This window comes from Streptopelia decaocto, assembly GCF_964273445.1.
Source record: "Streptopelia decaocto genome assembly, chromosome: 14".
In the NCBI taxonomy this organism is placed as follows: Eukaryota; Metazoa; Chordata; class Aves; order Columbiformes; family Columbidae; genus Streptopelia; species Streptopelia decaocto.
The window spans coordinates 325266-340081 of record NC_138669.1 but is presented as its reverse complement, the minus strand read 5'-3'; the positions used below and the strand labels follow the sequence as shown (position 1 = coordinate 340081).

The 14816-nt window shown below is 52.9% G+C and overlaps 1 protein-coding gene across 10 annotated transcripts in view; it reads right to left on the bottom strand.

Annotated features, from left to right (window-relative positions):
* Nucleotides 1-14816, bottom strand: part of NCOA3 (nuclear receptor coactivator 3) — a 71269-nt gene that overhangs the window by 23193 nt on the left and 33260 nt on the right. For 8 of the 10 annotated variants that reach the window (XM_082065793.1, XM_082065792.1, XM_082065791.1 and 5 more), the window contains 2 exons: nucleotides 4237-4297; nucleotides 2710-2781 (listed from right to left, as the gene is read on the bottom strand). The exons of 1 other annotated variant lie outside the window; for it this stretch is intronic. The gene's annotated coding sequence lies outside the window, so the exon portion shown is untranslated. Of the gene's footprint in view, nucleotides 1-2709; nucleotides 2782-4236; nucleotides 4298-8571; nucleotides 8638-14816 lie in introns of all 10 variants that reach the window. One more of the 10 variants, XM_082065794.1, reaches the window with a different exon arrangement.

The window sequence follows — 14816 nt, the reverse complement described above, 5'->3', positions numbered from 1 at the left end:
GGAATGGCGCACACGCAGCGCAGGAACGGCGCACACGCAGTGCGGGAACGGCGCACATGCGGGAACGGCACACACGCGGGAACGGCGCACATGCGGTGCGGGATGGCGCACACGCGGCGCGGGACGGTGCACACGCAGCGCAGGAACGGCGCACACGCAGCGTGGGACGGGAACGGCGCACACGCAGCACGGGACGGCGCACACGCGGGAACGGCGCACATGCGGGAACGGCGCACACGCAGCGCGGGACGGGAACGGCGCACACGCAGCACGGGACGGCGCACACGCGGGAACGGCGCACATGCGGGAACGGCGCACACGCAGCGCGGGACGGCGCACACGCGGGACGGCGCACACGCAGCGCGGGACGGCGCACACGCAGCGCGGGACGGTGCACACGCAGCGCGGGATGGTGCACACGCAGCACGGGACGGCGCACACGCGGGACGGGACGGCGCACACGCGGGACGGTGCACACGCAGCGCGGGATGGCGCACACGCGGGATGGTGCACACGCAGCACGGGACGGCGCACACGCGGGACGGGACGGCGCACACGCGGGACGGTGCACACGCAGCGCAGGAACGGCGCACACGCAGCGTGGGAACGGCGCACACGCAGCGCGGGAACGGCGCACATGGGGGAACAGTGCACACGCAGCGTGGGTACGGCGCACACGCGGCGCGGGACGGTGCACACGCGGCGCGGGACGGTGCACACGCGGGACGGTGCACACGCGGCGCGGGACGGTGCACACGCAGCGCAGGAACGGCGCACACGCGGGAACAGTGCACACGCAGCGTGGGAACGGCGCACACGCGGCGCGGGACGGTGCACACGCGGCGCGGGACGGCGCGGGCGGGCGCAGGCACTGCAAGCGTGTCAGCGGCTGTGACTTAGTTCTATTTAGGAGGAGGAAGGAATTTAAGTACATTAAATAGCGGAAAATTTGGGCTGCGACAAACATCTCACCAGAATGTAATTTCACAGGTAACAGGGTTGCATTAAAAGATTCTGAATGAAAATGTCATTCCTGGTTTAACACCTACCTGTACCGACAGATAACTCACACAGTACCAAAATTCTAACATTGTGTCTCAAATATGATACATATCAGAGGATACAGTTCTATTTAAGAAAACGTTCTGTGCCTAAATATAGAAGTTTGGCAAAGGAAGGAAAAATGAGGTAATTGGTGCAGGCTGTTTCCCTGCTGTTACACCCAGGCAGCCCGTGGTGCTTTACTCCAACCTGGAGGTGCAGCGCTCCCGCAGGTGTGTTTTCCTTCCCCGGGAGCATCGCCGCGGGCCGGGAGGGGCTCTGACGCCTCCGGCAGCCCGGAGCTCTTCTCTGAGGACATTACAGAAGCTGCTCCCCAATGCAGATGGATTTACAGTACAAGTTGTTAACAGTTAAACTAATTTTCCTGCTACAGGAAACATCAGCAAAAGAAGTTATTATTCAGTGAGTTAATAATGGAAGAAATCACCAGGTGTTACCTTTATTTATTGAATAGGAACCTATAACTTCTAACAGGCTAAAATGTTTTTTCCAAAAATAAATCTATCTGGGGGTTTGGAGAGTTTTCCTCAAATTGTGCTAAATTTTACAAAAGTAGAAATTACCCAAAACTCAGGAATGTGTTCAAGTCAAATGGACATCGACAAGTACTGAGCACAGTAAGCACAGAGTTTCGAGCTCGGTACGATAGTTTCTCCCCTGGTCTTACTCGCCTCACCCTCACACAAACGGGAAAGCCACTTAATTAACAACATCCATTAAATCGCGTTCTGCTAGTTCGTTTTGCAGTGCCCTGGTTTTGTCCTCCAGCTCAAGCACTATTCCCTCTGTCCTCAGCACTGGAGGTGAAACACCTGCTCACCAAACAGGACCTGGCAACCGGGACGCTTCAGTCCTCACCAGGGCCCCAAAAATATAAACCACTAGATGCTTCAGATGGAGTTTTGTATTTGTTTAGCTCAAACAGTTGACCACACGTGCAGAAAAACAAAACCCACAAAGCACGACCATACAATATAAATTTAAAACACATCCAAACTATTTAAAAACCATATTATATGTATAAAAACATTTTTAACACTTTTTGGTCCCATGAATCCATCAGCTTTTCCCTATGCTAAATACATGTACTCATGGCACCTTGGAAGCTCTTCGGCCCGAGCTGATATCTTGTTTAAAAAATCCACTAGGGAAAAAGCGTAAATTGGCTCTTAGCATTCCCCAGAATAAGCCAATTATGGAGAATTAAATCAAACCAGATTCAATTAATCATGAAGACTGTCTGAATTTTTTTTAATTCTATATAGTGTTAAAATCTCAACTATAATCCTCCTCTCTAAAAAAACCAAAGCCTAAGTCACACGTTTTTTTAAGATGCAGATTGTAACAAACTAACTAGTTTATGCTGACAAGTCCCAAATATTTAAATTTTATGTGATATAAATAAAACTAGAGGACATTCCACCCAGCGAGTCCATAGTCTTAGTGAAAAATTGTTATTACAAACTTGTATCTCCCTCAAGTACACATATATAAAAAGTGTGACAGCTTGCCTGCCTTCCCTCCTTCCTCCTCTCCCCCCTCTCTAAAGAATATATGTGTATGTGCAACCCGAAAGCGGTAGCGTTTAGAACGGTAAGGGAGTGAGTACTCGGGTACGTGCGGTCTAAACACGAAACGGTCACTCACTTGTCCTTAGCAAAGGCGCACAGGGGGGTGCTCAGAGGGCCTTCGGAATCAGAAGTCATTTTAAGTCACATCCTGAAAAACAAAACAAGCTTTACTTTACAAAGAAAAGCGCTTGCTTTTCAACTCTTTCCTCTAATATCAATAATCTTGCCAAAAAGTAAACACGCAGTATTGCGGTATTTTAAGGTTAGATGAGTGTAAAACTCACTCATTGTAAGTGCAACTAACTATAATCTGTATGCTAAACAGCTTAAAAGTCCAAATCATCACAAATGCCACCGGTAAGCTGGGTTCCCTTTCACAGAAGAACTAACATATTTTAAATGTGTAGTTGTTTGCTTTGGTTTGGTTCTCTTTTTTTGTTTTTACTTTTGAAGAAATAATGGAACTGTTGTAGCTGTTTGATCTCAGCAGCTTTTAAATCTTCATATAAAAAGCTGCAGCCCCAAATTAATTATTTTGTAAAGTTATGCGTGGCAAGTAAAAACGAAGCGTGCGGCCGCTCTGTCAGCCCGGCCCACGCTCGTTCGTGACCGTCACCCAGAACAGCAACTGTTCTCAGAGCACCCGCTTCCTGCTGCTCGGGTCTCCTATGAAATCCTAGGAATCATGAATCCATATTGTCATGCGTTTTATACAAGGTATGATTAAGTGTGCTAATTAGTGAGATTCTGGATCTCTACAGAGAATTACAGTAACTTAGGAAAAGTTTCAAACAACAGCTGTGTGATTGAACTGATTTACTGCAAACTGCTCAAAGCGCTACGTAAAGCAGAGGCTGTTCAAGCTAATTAGAAAAATAAATAGCTCTTGGAAAATATTGATGAGACATTCAAACATAAGTGCACGCCACAGTCCTATCCAAAATCAAGAGTGCCAAAATTGGTACTTCTACCCAGACTACTCACTAGGTAATCACCAGCACGCAGGTAAAGGAGTTTTATTCAAGTAGCTAATTTCTGAGGAAATTAAACTGAACCTTTTCGTATCAACTGGTTACATATGCATTCATCTGCTGGTTTAACCACCCCTCTGACAATACTGATTGTAGCTTTATTTATATGAACTGGAATTACCAATTAGAAGGTTGATTGACAATGTGGTCACGTAAGAGTAAGCATCAAGGGTAAACTGTCTCCTAATTAAAGACTTCTATCACACCATTTTATGCTAAATCAACCTCTGCTCATCATGGAAACCAGAACAAAAGCACACACACACAAAGTAAAATAATAATTTTTTAAAAATCTAAGAAATCTTAAGATGCAATATCAGGAATGTGTGGCTATCACGGCAAATTAAATCCTTCCGCTGTTCATGTCTGTAGAAACGCTAAATGGGCCCAAGGGGACCCTCGGTGCCAGGCTGGCTGCCCTGGCGCGCCCTGCACCCAGCCAGGGCCGCCTCCCGAGGTCGCCCCTGGACACAGAGGCGGCATCACTCACGTTCACTGGTCAGCTCCATGTGCGGGTTCTCCTCCCCTCAGCTTTCTACAACAGCTTGATAACCTGGGGAACATACACATACCTGCGCAAGAACAGAGGCCGTTCAACAGAATCACAAACAAGAGTCTCACTGAGAGCGCGACCTATGCGGAGAAAAGAACAGCACAAAAATCACTTAGAAGTGGAAGATTCAAGACCCAAAAGTATCAAAAAGATTCCTTCTGGAAACGCAAGGGGAAAGAGAAGAACCCTGAGCATGTACTAAGGTGAAGACCAAATAAAAATCTTAACACAGTTTTAGAGTATGATATTCCTCTCAACTAAATATTCATCCATGGATGCCAATACCTGAGCTGTATAAACAGAAGATGGGATCCAACTTCTCAAAGAATTACTGCAGTGAAGTAACTAAAGAAAAACCCGAAGGCTCCTGAAGGGTCAGACAAAGCTCCAGAAGAGCACTCGCACTCCCTCGGTCTGGACAAACACTGCGAGGAGCCGCCCGCGGCAGCCGCAGCGAGCAGGGGCGTTCACCACCGGGAGCAGGGTGAGACCCTACCCGGTAAACCAGTAAGTTAACGTCGAATATGCTACAGAATAATTTTGCCATATATCAAAAGTAAAGTAGACCTCGAGTTACTACCACTGTAAATAGGATATGAAAAATCCATAAACTAGTAAGTCACTACATTGTTATCATCTGTAACAAACAACAACAACAACAAAATCTCTCTTTTTCAATAACACGTTTTCTCCTTGCAAATGAAAGCCCAAACTCTTAAATATTGAGAGCTGACCATTCAACCCTGTTATCCCTGCCCTAAGCCTACATTCCTCCTCTTCTCAGTACCGAGCTAACAGCCAGCTTCTTAACTTGAACAAGACTGATTTCAGCACTGTTTCCCGTCCTGCTCCATCTGCAGGCGCCGTGTGCCTGGAGCGCCGGGCTCGCAGCACCGCTCCGGTCCCGGGGCTGCGCGCCGGGCGCCCGCGCTCCTGCCCGCTCCTCCTTGCGCCCGCCCGCCCGGAGCGCCCGGAGCGCCCGGAGCCAGCGCTCGGCACCTGCGCGTCCCTGCGAGCCCCACTAGCGACCTTCAGCTGGCCTCCCACTTCAGGAGGAGCTGCGGAGAAGCTCGGTTTACACCGTGTAGAAACCAGGCATCCAGCACAGCCTGGCTACCAAATGTTAGTGTACATACAATCCGGTTTTCAATCCCATTTTAAACCACGTAAACGGAAGAACATTACATCAGAGTCTGGATAGGATGGCTAAGTGACAAGCCACATTGTTGCCTGTGGCACAGACAACAACACTGTGACAGAGAGCTAAAGCTACACTGGTTTTAAGGTTAAAAAATACATATACAGTCACAGTGAAATATGCCAGACACGGTAGAAACAATGGCTACTTTTTGAAAGAAGATGTAAAAAGGACAGTATCTGTAATCCTCCTTAAGTGTTTCAGCGATAATTAATGTGCCCGTTTTAAAAAGATATCAAACACAATATGCTACACTCCCAACTACAGTACATAAAACCAGCTTATCTGTAAACTCTGGCAGAGGAGAAATGCAGCAGACAAAAACAATGCTGCTGCACCTTCACTCCAGCTCCGTGAATCTGAAAGTACAATGTAACAACCACTGCAACAGACAGAGACTCAACACACCCGCTTAATACAGAGCTTCTGGGGTACCGCAACCATTTTGTACTGAAAAGTCTAAACTTATCTTTTAAGATTAAATCAGCTCTACTTGCATTATGAAGGAAACAGTGAATTATATTGTTAATTGTACTGATACATCATTATCCTAATCTAGCACTAATAAAATAACTATTCCATAACATACTCATTTGATTATTCTCCACTCTTTTTCCCCCGCCCCCTCAGTCAAAAAGGTCATTTCCTAGATAATAAACAACTGACTCTCAGACTCCACCGAACCGGGGCTGCCAGTCTGACCAGAAAGAGAAAGACAAGAGCGCCCTCTATCGCCTGGTGGCCAGCAAGCGCACCCTGTCCCCTGGCTGCAACGCGTCAAACGATCTGAACCAGCACACATCCTTTCCAGATCACACATTCTGTCCTAGCGAGACTGTAATTTTTCAGGCTTTGTCAGGTTTCATTTACCAGTTCCCCGCAGTGTTTAGTAAGCACTATGCACTGCTCAGCTATTTTTCAGACATGACAATTAACTCGAGCCTCGCTCACTCTGCATATATTAAAATGACAGGATGCTCTCAGTTAAAGGATGGGCAGAGGTGGAACACACTTGGAGCGCATCTCCTGTTCCGCTGATAAATAATGCATGGGCTCTATTTTTGGAATGTCATTACTTGTTAATTTGTTTCCTATATGTCCCTGTTTGCTACTCACAGGAATAGCTATAGGACCCTGTTATAACAAAATGTATGAAAGAGAACACGAGGACTCCAGTGAGTTCCATATCAGAAAAAAGACAAGTCTTGATGCTTACGTCGTCATCCTCCACTGCACAACACCCGTAGACATCTCTCACCTGTCACTTCTGCACAGCGCCCCGTGGCAAAGCGGGTACCGCGTCCCATCGCTGCTCCAGAGACACAGGAGCCACCTGCTAGACCCGGAAAAAACGCCTCCGCCATAGCCCAGCTGTGAAACGTACCGAACTCTCCGGCCAGACGTGTCTGTCAGGACACTGCTCCTGCAGCGCGGGGCAGTCGGGGGCCGTGCAGCGCAGCAGGAGCGCGGGGCAGTCGGGGGCCGTGCAGCGCAGCAGGAGCGCGGGGCAGCTGGGGGCCGTGCAGCGCAGCAGCCAGCGCGGGGCAGCTGGGGGCCGTGCAGCGCAGCAGCCAGCGCGGGGCAGCTGGGGGCCGTGCAGCGCAGCAGCCAGCACGGGGCAGTCGGGGGCCGTGCAGCGCAGCAGCCAGCGCGGGGCAGTCGGGGGCCGTGCAGCGCAGCAGGAGCGCGGGGCAGTCGGGGGCCGTGCAGCGCAGCAGGAGCGTGGGGCAGTCGGGGGCCGTGCAGCGCAGCAGGAGCGCGGGGCAGTCGGGGGCCGTGCAGCGCAGCAGCCAGCGCGGGGCAGCTGGGGGCCGTGCAGCGCAGCAGCCAGCGCGGGGCAGTCGGGGGCCGTGCAGCGCAGCAGGAGCGTGGGGCAGTCGGGGGCCGTGCAGCGCAGCAGGAGCGCGGGGCAGTCGGGGGCCGTGCAGCGCAGCAGCCAGCGCGGGGCAGCTGGGGGCCGTGCAGCGCAGCAGGAGCGCGGGGCAGTCGGGGGCCGTGCAGCGCAGCAGCCAGCGCGGGGCAGCCGGGGGCCGTGCAGCACAGCAGGAGCGCGGGGCAGTCGGGGGCCGTGCAGCGCAGCAGGAGCGCGGGGCAGCTGGAGGCCGTGCAGCGCAGCAGCCAGCGCGGGGCAGTCGGGGGCCGTGCAGCGCAGCAGCCAGCGCGGGGCAGCTGGGGGCCGTGCAGCGCAGCAGCCAGCACGGGGCAGTCGGGGGCCGTGCAGCGCAGCAGCCAGCGCGGGGCAGTCGGGGGCCGTGCAGCGCAGCAGCCAGCGCGGGGCAGTCGGGGGCCGTGCAGCGCAGCAGGAGCGCGGGGCAGTCGGGGGCCGTGCAGCGCAGCAGGAGCGTGGGGCAGTCGGGGGCCGTGCAGCGCAGCAGGAGCGCGGGGCAGTCGGGGGCCGTGCAGCGCAGCAGCCAGCGCGGGGCAGCTGGGGGCCGTGCAGCGCAGCAGCCAGCGCGGGGCAGTCGGGGGCCGTGCAGCGCAGCAGGAGCGTGGGGCAGTCGGGGGCCGTGCAGCGCAGCAGGAGCGCGGGGCAGTCGGGGGCCGTGCAGCGCAGCAGCCAGCGCGGGGCAGCTGGGGGCCGTGCAGCGCAGCAGGAGCGCGGGGCAGTCGGGGGCCGTGCAGCGCAGCAGCCAGCGCGGGGCAGCCGGGGGCCGTGCAGCACAGCAGGAGCGCGGGGCAGTCGGGGGCCGTGCAGCGCAGCAGCCAGCGCGGGGCAGCCGGGGGCCGTGCAGCGCAGCAGGAGCGCGGGGCAGTCGGGGGCCGTGCAGCGCAGCAGCCAGCGCGGGGCAGCCGGGGGCCGTGCAGCGCAGCAGGAGCGCGGGGCAGTCGGGGGCCGTGCAGCGCAGCAGCCAGCGCGGGGCAGCTGGGGGCCGTGCAGCGCAGCAGCCAGCGCGGGGCAGCCGGGGGCCGTGCAGCGCAGCAGGAGCGCGGGGCAGCCGGGGGCCGTGCAGCGCAGCAGGAGCGCGGGGCAGTCGGGGGCCGTGCAGCACAGCAGCCAGCGCGGGGCAGTCGGGGGCCGTGCAGCGCAGCAGGAGCGCGGGGCAGTCGGGGGCCGTGCAGCGCAGCAGCCAGCGCGGGGCAGCCGGGGGCCGTGCAGCGCAGCAGCCAGCGCGGGGCGGCCCCGCAGCAGTGACCGTGGTCCTTAACCTGACTCACCTCCAGGCCACGGCACTGAAGAGAATCTGGGCTTTCGGTGTAGCTGATGGCACCAGCCCAGTGTTTCTAGAATACATTCAGAACGTTTTTATCATAGGTAAGCCCTTACAGACTTGTATCTGGAAGAGTCAGTAAACAGTTATTAAAATAAAAAGAAAGCTACATTCATGCTACAATCTTAAATTCACTGTTCTGACAGGCCGGGAATCTGGTATTGATTGATCTCAAACTAGAACAAACATATCTGCATCCATTTTGAAATGAAAATACATACAAGTATTTATTTAAAATTAGTTATTTCTAATACTCTTGGTTGTTTTAACAGCTTTAACATCTGCTTCTAATCTCTAGGAAAAAACCCTATAAATATAGCTTTAGAACTCTTTCGATCGCACACAATCTCACACTAAAAGCGCACTCTCCTTTGGTGATATTCTGAAGCCAACGGCCTCTGAGGTGACAAAATAGTATTTGTTGCACAAAACTCATTTTGCCATATTTTGCCATAACTTTCCAGTATCTACAAATCCACAGTCAGCTACATCTGCCTCTCACTCAAGTAGAATAATTTGAAGACTATTTGTGACCTAAATTCCTCCCCGCACAGCCCAGGCCAATTTGCCCGCGAAGGAGCCGCGGAGGAGCGGCCGTGAGAGCGCAGAGAAAGGAGCGAGGAGGGGCCGCATCTGTGCCCCTCTGAACACACAATAGGCGCCTTATCCCCGGCACGGGCGCGGGGAGGAGGGAGCGGGGCTTTTGTCTGGAGCATGAAGATGTGAATAACTCTGTAAGATGCAGTTAGGAAGCACTATGTGCCATAACTAAATTAGTCTTGTTTCTTGCTGCATTTCATAGCCAAATTCAGTTTTTAGAAGAATCGGGCACGAAAGGGACTCAAACACAGAGAAACAGGAAGAGGAAACATGAGTCTTCGCAGAAGGAGAAGAGTAACGGGCAGGTATGATGGACACATTTTACAAAAGCCACCAAACAGAAGGGCGAACCCATGGAACAGGCAAAGCCTGGCACCCCATGGCCCTCCGAACCATCACTGCCTGGCCGCCAGAAACTGGACGAGAGCCCTGGAGAAATACCAGGCAAAGACAGCGGGAACAAGAGAGACCGAATCCCACTAGAACTCACATCTTCAGAGATTAAAACGTCCAGGACTTACTAAATTTCATTCCAAATTTGACACAGTATTTATGTTCTGGTTTTAATATGACCTTTTTACTAGGCGCATGGCACACTAAAACGACTGAGCATTATTACACAATCACCACAAATTCCCCGCTATTTAGAACCTCAAAGTCTTGAGTTACACTATATGGATTGAGTGAAGATTTAAATTTCAAAACCACTTAGAATTCTGCCAAAACACTTATCCACATCAAACAAAGACATACAGACTGCATGACAAATATATTCGAAAATTTCTAGCACATCACAATATTGTATTTATTTCTTCACAACATTTGTAGCTCCAGTTCAAAGTATTAAACAGAAATATCTTAAATAGTCTTAATGGGGAAAAAAGAAAAAAGTCAGCACAGTAGTCAGTTAATGCTCGTGTACACAACTTAAGGAAATTCTCAAATACACTGTCCTGTAAAGTCAGTTGGATTTAAAAAACAATCGGCAGCTCGGAAGCAGGTGGAGTGTTAATTTGCAGAGGTGTGGTGCCGCGCGAGGAAGCAGCACATGGCCCAGCGCTCGGCGACAGCCCAGAGCACACGGCCCAGCGCTCGGCGACAGACCAGAGCACACGGCCCAGCGCTCAGCGACAGACCAGAGCACACGGCCCAGCGCTCAGCGACAGCCCAGAGCACACGGCCCAGCGCTCAGCGACAGCCCAGAGCACACGGCCCAGCGCTCAGCGTGCGCTGCGCCGGCGACAGCCCAGAGCACACGGCCCAGCGCTCGGCGTGCGCTGCGCCGGGGACAGCCCAGAGCACACGGCCCAGCGCTCGGCGTGCACTGCGCCGGCGACAGCCCAGAGCACACGGCCCAGCGCTCGGCGACAGCCCAGAGCACACGGCCCAGCGCTCGGCGTGCACTGCGCCGGCGACAGCCCAGAGCACACGGCCCAGCGCTCGGCGACAGCCCAGAGCACACGGCCCAGCGCTCGGCGTGCGCTGCGCCGGCGACAGCCCAGAGCACACGGCCCAGCGCTCGGCGACAGCCCAGAGCACACGGCCCAGCGCTCGGCGTGCGCTGCGCCGGCGACAGCCCAGAGCAGCGCAGCACAAAAAGGTGCCGTTCTCAAGGGGCTTCTGAAAAATGGCTACACCTACACAGCCTTGGGAGCAGAGAACAAAGCACCAACAAATACCTATATGGCTCTTATAAGAAAGGTTAGCATTCAAAAACTGGAGAGCTTGTCTGCATGGGAAGAACTGAAACACCCAAAGAACACGGTAAATCGAATGTAAACAGGAAATACAGGACTATAAAAAGAACGAGAGCACTGCCTTGCACCCAGCTCCAGCTGATAATAACAAGATATTTAAACAACACATCAGAAGCAGGAAGCCAGCAAGGGAGACAGGCTCCTCATGGCAAAGGCATCAAACGGGCACTCGGGACAAAGCCGCAGCTCTGAAAACCAGTTCGCGTCGGCCTTCACCACCGAACACACCGGACAGGTTCCCACTTCCAGTGTTTCTTTGTAGCAAACTGGCTGAAGAAGCAAAATGAATGCTAAGGAATGAGAGGAAGAATTAAAAGCAGAGACACAAGGTGTTAATTGGCCACCAGGACACGTTTCATCAGAAGAGTGCCGCATGCGATCCTCAGAACTGCTGCTCGAAGCGCCCGCGGGTCCCCAGGCGCGGGGCGGGCGGCCGGGCAGCCCCTGCTGCCACGAGGGAATGCGGAGGGGCGCGGGTCCCCAGGCGCGGGGCGGGCGGCCGGGCAGCCCCTGCCGCCACGAGGGAATGCGGAGGGGCGCGGGACCCAGGGCGCGGGGCGGGCGGCCGGGCAGCCCCTGCTGCCACGAGGGAATGCGGAGGGGCGCGGGACCCAGGGCGCGGGGCGGGCGGCCGGGCAGCCCCTGCTGCCACGAGGGAATGCGGAGGGGCGCGGGACCCAGGCGCGGGGCGGGCGGCCGGGCAGCCCCTGCTGCCACGAGGGAATGCGGAGGGGCGCGCGGGACCCAGGGCGCGGGGCGGGCGGCCGGGCAGCCCCTGCTGCCACGAGGGAATGCGGAGGGGCGCGGGTCCCCAGGCGCGGGGCGGGCGGCCGGGCAGCCCCTGCCGCCACGAGGGAATGCGGAGGGGCGCGGGTGCCCAGGCGCGGGGCGGGCGGCCGGGCAGCCCCTGCTGCCATGAGGGAATGCGGAGGGGCGCGGGACCCAGTGAGCCCGACCCCGCGCCCTGAATTCCATCGCAGTAAAATGGCAAAGCTACCCCACAGAATAGTATCAGCGAGCCCATGAACAAACCACGTCTGCAGAAAAACAGCCAGCATGGTATGGCTTCTGAATAGGGAACGAAAGAAGCTGCACAGAATTACCACGTGACCTCTATGATCTTCAGACTGATCTAGTATTTCTTGCCATTTTGCATTTGTTAAAACTTGTGCAAATACTTTTTAAAATATTTGAATTGCTTCAGTGCAGTAGTGCACACAGTGCAGCAGCAGTATGGCACAACACTGGACTTCATTCTGGCGTGCTAATGTCACCGTGCTCCCTGCTGTCATTTGCTGTTCAGTACCAGTGACCAGCACTAACAAACATACAGCTGCCTTGTGGTCCCCCTTGCCTGGAGTAAGGCCTGTGACACAGTCTGCACAGCGTCCGAGCTGCTCAGCTGAGGACGTGTGACTGGACGAGCGGGCAGTGAGGTGACTGCGAACTGGCTGAGGGAAGAAGCCAGAGAGTCGTGGTCAATGGGCAGAGTCAGCTGATCCTGTATCCAGTGCAGAGCCTCAGGGGCAGTGCTGGGGCCGGGGTTATTCACAGAGAGTGAACAACGGGTATGGTGCAAACAGCATGCATGAGTTTTTTAGCACAAGCTGTAAAGTTGATCCCTTTTGTTGTTTCAGCCTTCCAGATCTGGACTTCAGCAGATTACTGTAAGGACGCCTACACACCACAAAGAAGCGGATGCAACAGTATGGAGCACCTCAGCCAATCTTCTGTGTTCCTTCCTCCATCTGTTCATGGATGTGGTCTCTCTACTGTTTAAAATTCATGTACTGCTTTGAGACATAGCCAGATAGGTCACACTGATTACCATCCTAAAGGACAAGTACTATATGCTCAATAAACATCAGAAGGAAAGTTTAGAGAAATCAGAGATAAAGACAAAATAGGAGAGATAAGAAGAGCTCTCCAGAGCACACACAAAAGAAGCTGACTGTGAATTGCAGAGAGGGTTCTACATCAGCATGCGGAATTTCTTGGAGCAATCCTGTCCTGCCCTACCCCCACCCCAACAAACAACCTCAGACCAGTTTTAAACGGTGCTGCAAATAACGCAGACTCTTCTAGAAAGACTGCAGAGTGAATATCCTGGTGTGCTGCGCCCGCAGACGTCAGTAAGGTGAGCTGTGCCTGAGCACACTGCGGCCGCAGCGGAACGAGACAGCGCGGCTGCTGCGGCACGTCTACCCACAGCATTTGTGAGCAACAGCCGCGCGGACACTGCGACCTACAGAGACTATAACTGCAGAAAGTCCTTCAGCTATAGCAGCCAATCCCAGTATTTACTGCATTTTTCAAAACAATGTGAGAGGTGAAACAAAACTCAGAGCAGAAGGTCCGATTCACTGAGATCACATCGCTCCACCTATCGGAAAAACACTACGCGTTCTACGTACTGTTCTGTATGTTAACAGGAAACAAGAAAAATCTTAGACTGACTCCTAAACCCCAGTGCCAAAGAAACAAGACTGTGTGTATATACACGTATGCTTAAAGGATTCGCAGGTCTGACGCTTAAAATGTTTCCAGCCATTCATCTCACTACATCCCGGTGGCACACAAGAGAACTTACCCAAATTACAAACCCAGCAGAGATGGTGAGAGAAAGCATACGTTGATTTTTTTTTAAACTGCCTTGTAAGAAGTTTGTTGCTATAATCCCGCTCTAACGCTAGAGCAACAGCAGAGCTGAAAGCTGGCTGACAGCGTTTTGAGCACCTCTAGATCTGATCAACCTCTTTCTTAGAAAAGATAAGTCACCATATCTAACACAGCCCTTCAAAGAGAGATTTGAATTCCAGAAACCCAACCCACTATTGTTGCAGAGGACCAAGAGTTCACTGGATGCTGACAGGATGGCTTTGAGACGAACCTACTGAAGAAGCCACTCACTGTATCCCATAATGAAACACCTGAACTGCACCGCCAACTAAAACAGAAATAAAAGCAGAGAAGACACAGATGCAATGGTAATGTTTTAAAAACAAACAAAATCTAAGTTACAGCTACTATAGGTCTACTCTTTCTCAGCTTCATTTGTGCCAGCGTGACAGTCAGGAGCTTCGATCCCAGCCGCCAGGGCCCAGCCCAGCGCACGGCTCCGTGACCAAAGCCCGGAGACCGACGGGAAATAAGCCAGCAGAGATCTGAAGCACACAACAGAAGTACAGACACGTTTAGGAATATAAAACACTTCCCAAACAGAGAGGTTGTGCTCTAGAATTTCCTCTAAATCGTCTTTTCCCTCTTCAGTAAAACATGACAACGGGAACTGCTTACTCCAGATAACAGAAAGAACAGATGAAAACACCTTGGTGTGAACTTCTGTTTGAATTTCTCATTCACAGTTCCGAAATCTTGGCGGGAGGGCAGGGAAGAAAATTCTAGAAGGGCAGCTCCAAAGCAGCCAGCACCTCGCCACTGAGGGGACCGGGGAGATGTAACCAACCCCAAATCTGCTCATAAACGCTGAAAACATTAGTACAGAACTCCACAGTTTATTTTCAGTTGTGACTGCTCATTTAACGCTTTTTGGTTACAAAATGCATTGACAGTATCCCAGATATCCCTCTTCCTGGCCGTTTTCTTTAAAAGTAAAGGCTACACTAGTGATTTTCTCATGATCAGCAGGTAGCTCACAGTAATGGCCTTAAATGAGACTCCTGCTAGAGCAGGACACTTTGAAGCTGTAAGATTTACAAATCCAGTGAAGTTTGTGTTTGCTTCGCTGAAGAGTTAGTCTTCATTTTTTTGCCGGTTTCCCACCCTACAAGTGGCACATGCAACAATATTTTTAGAGATCACCTGTTTCGAATAC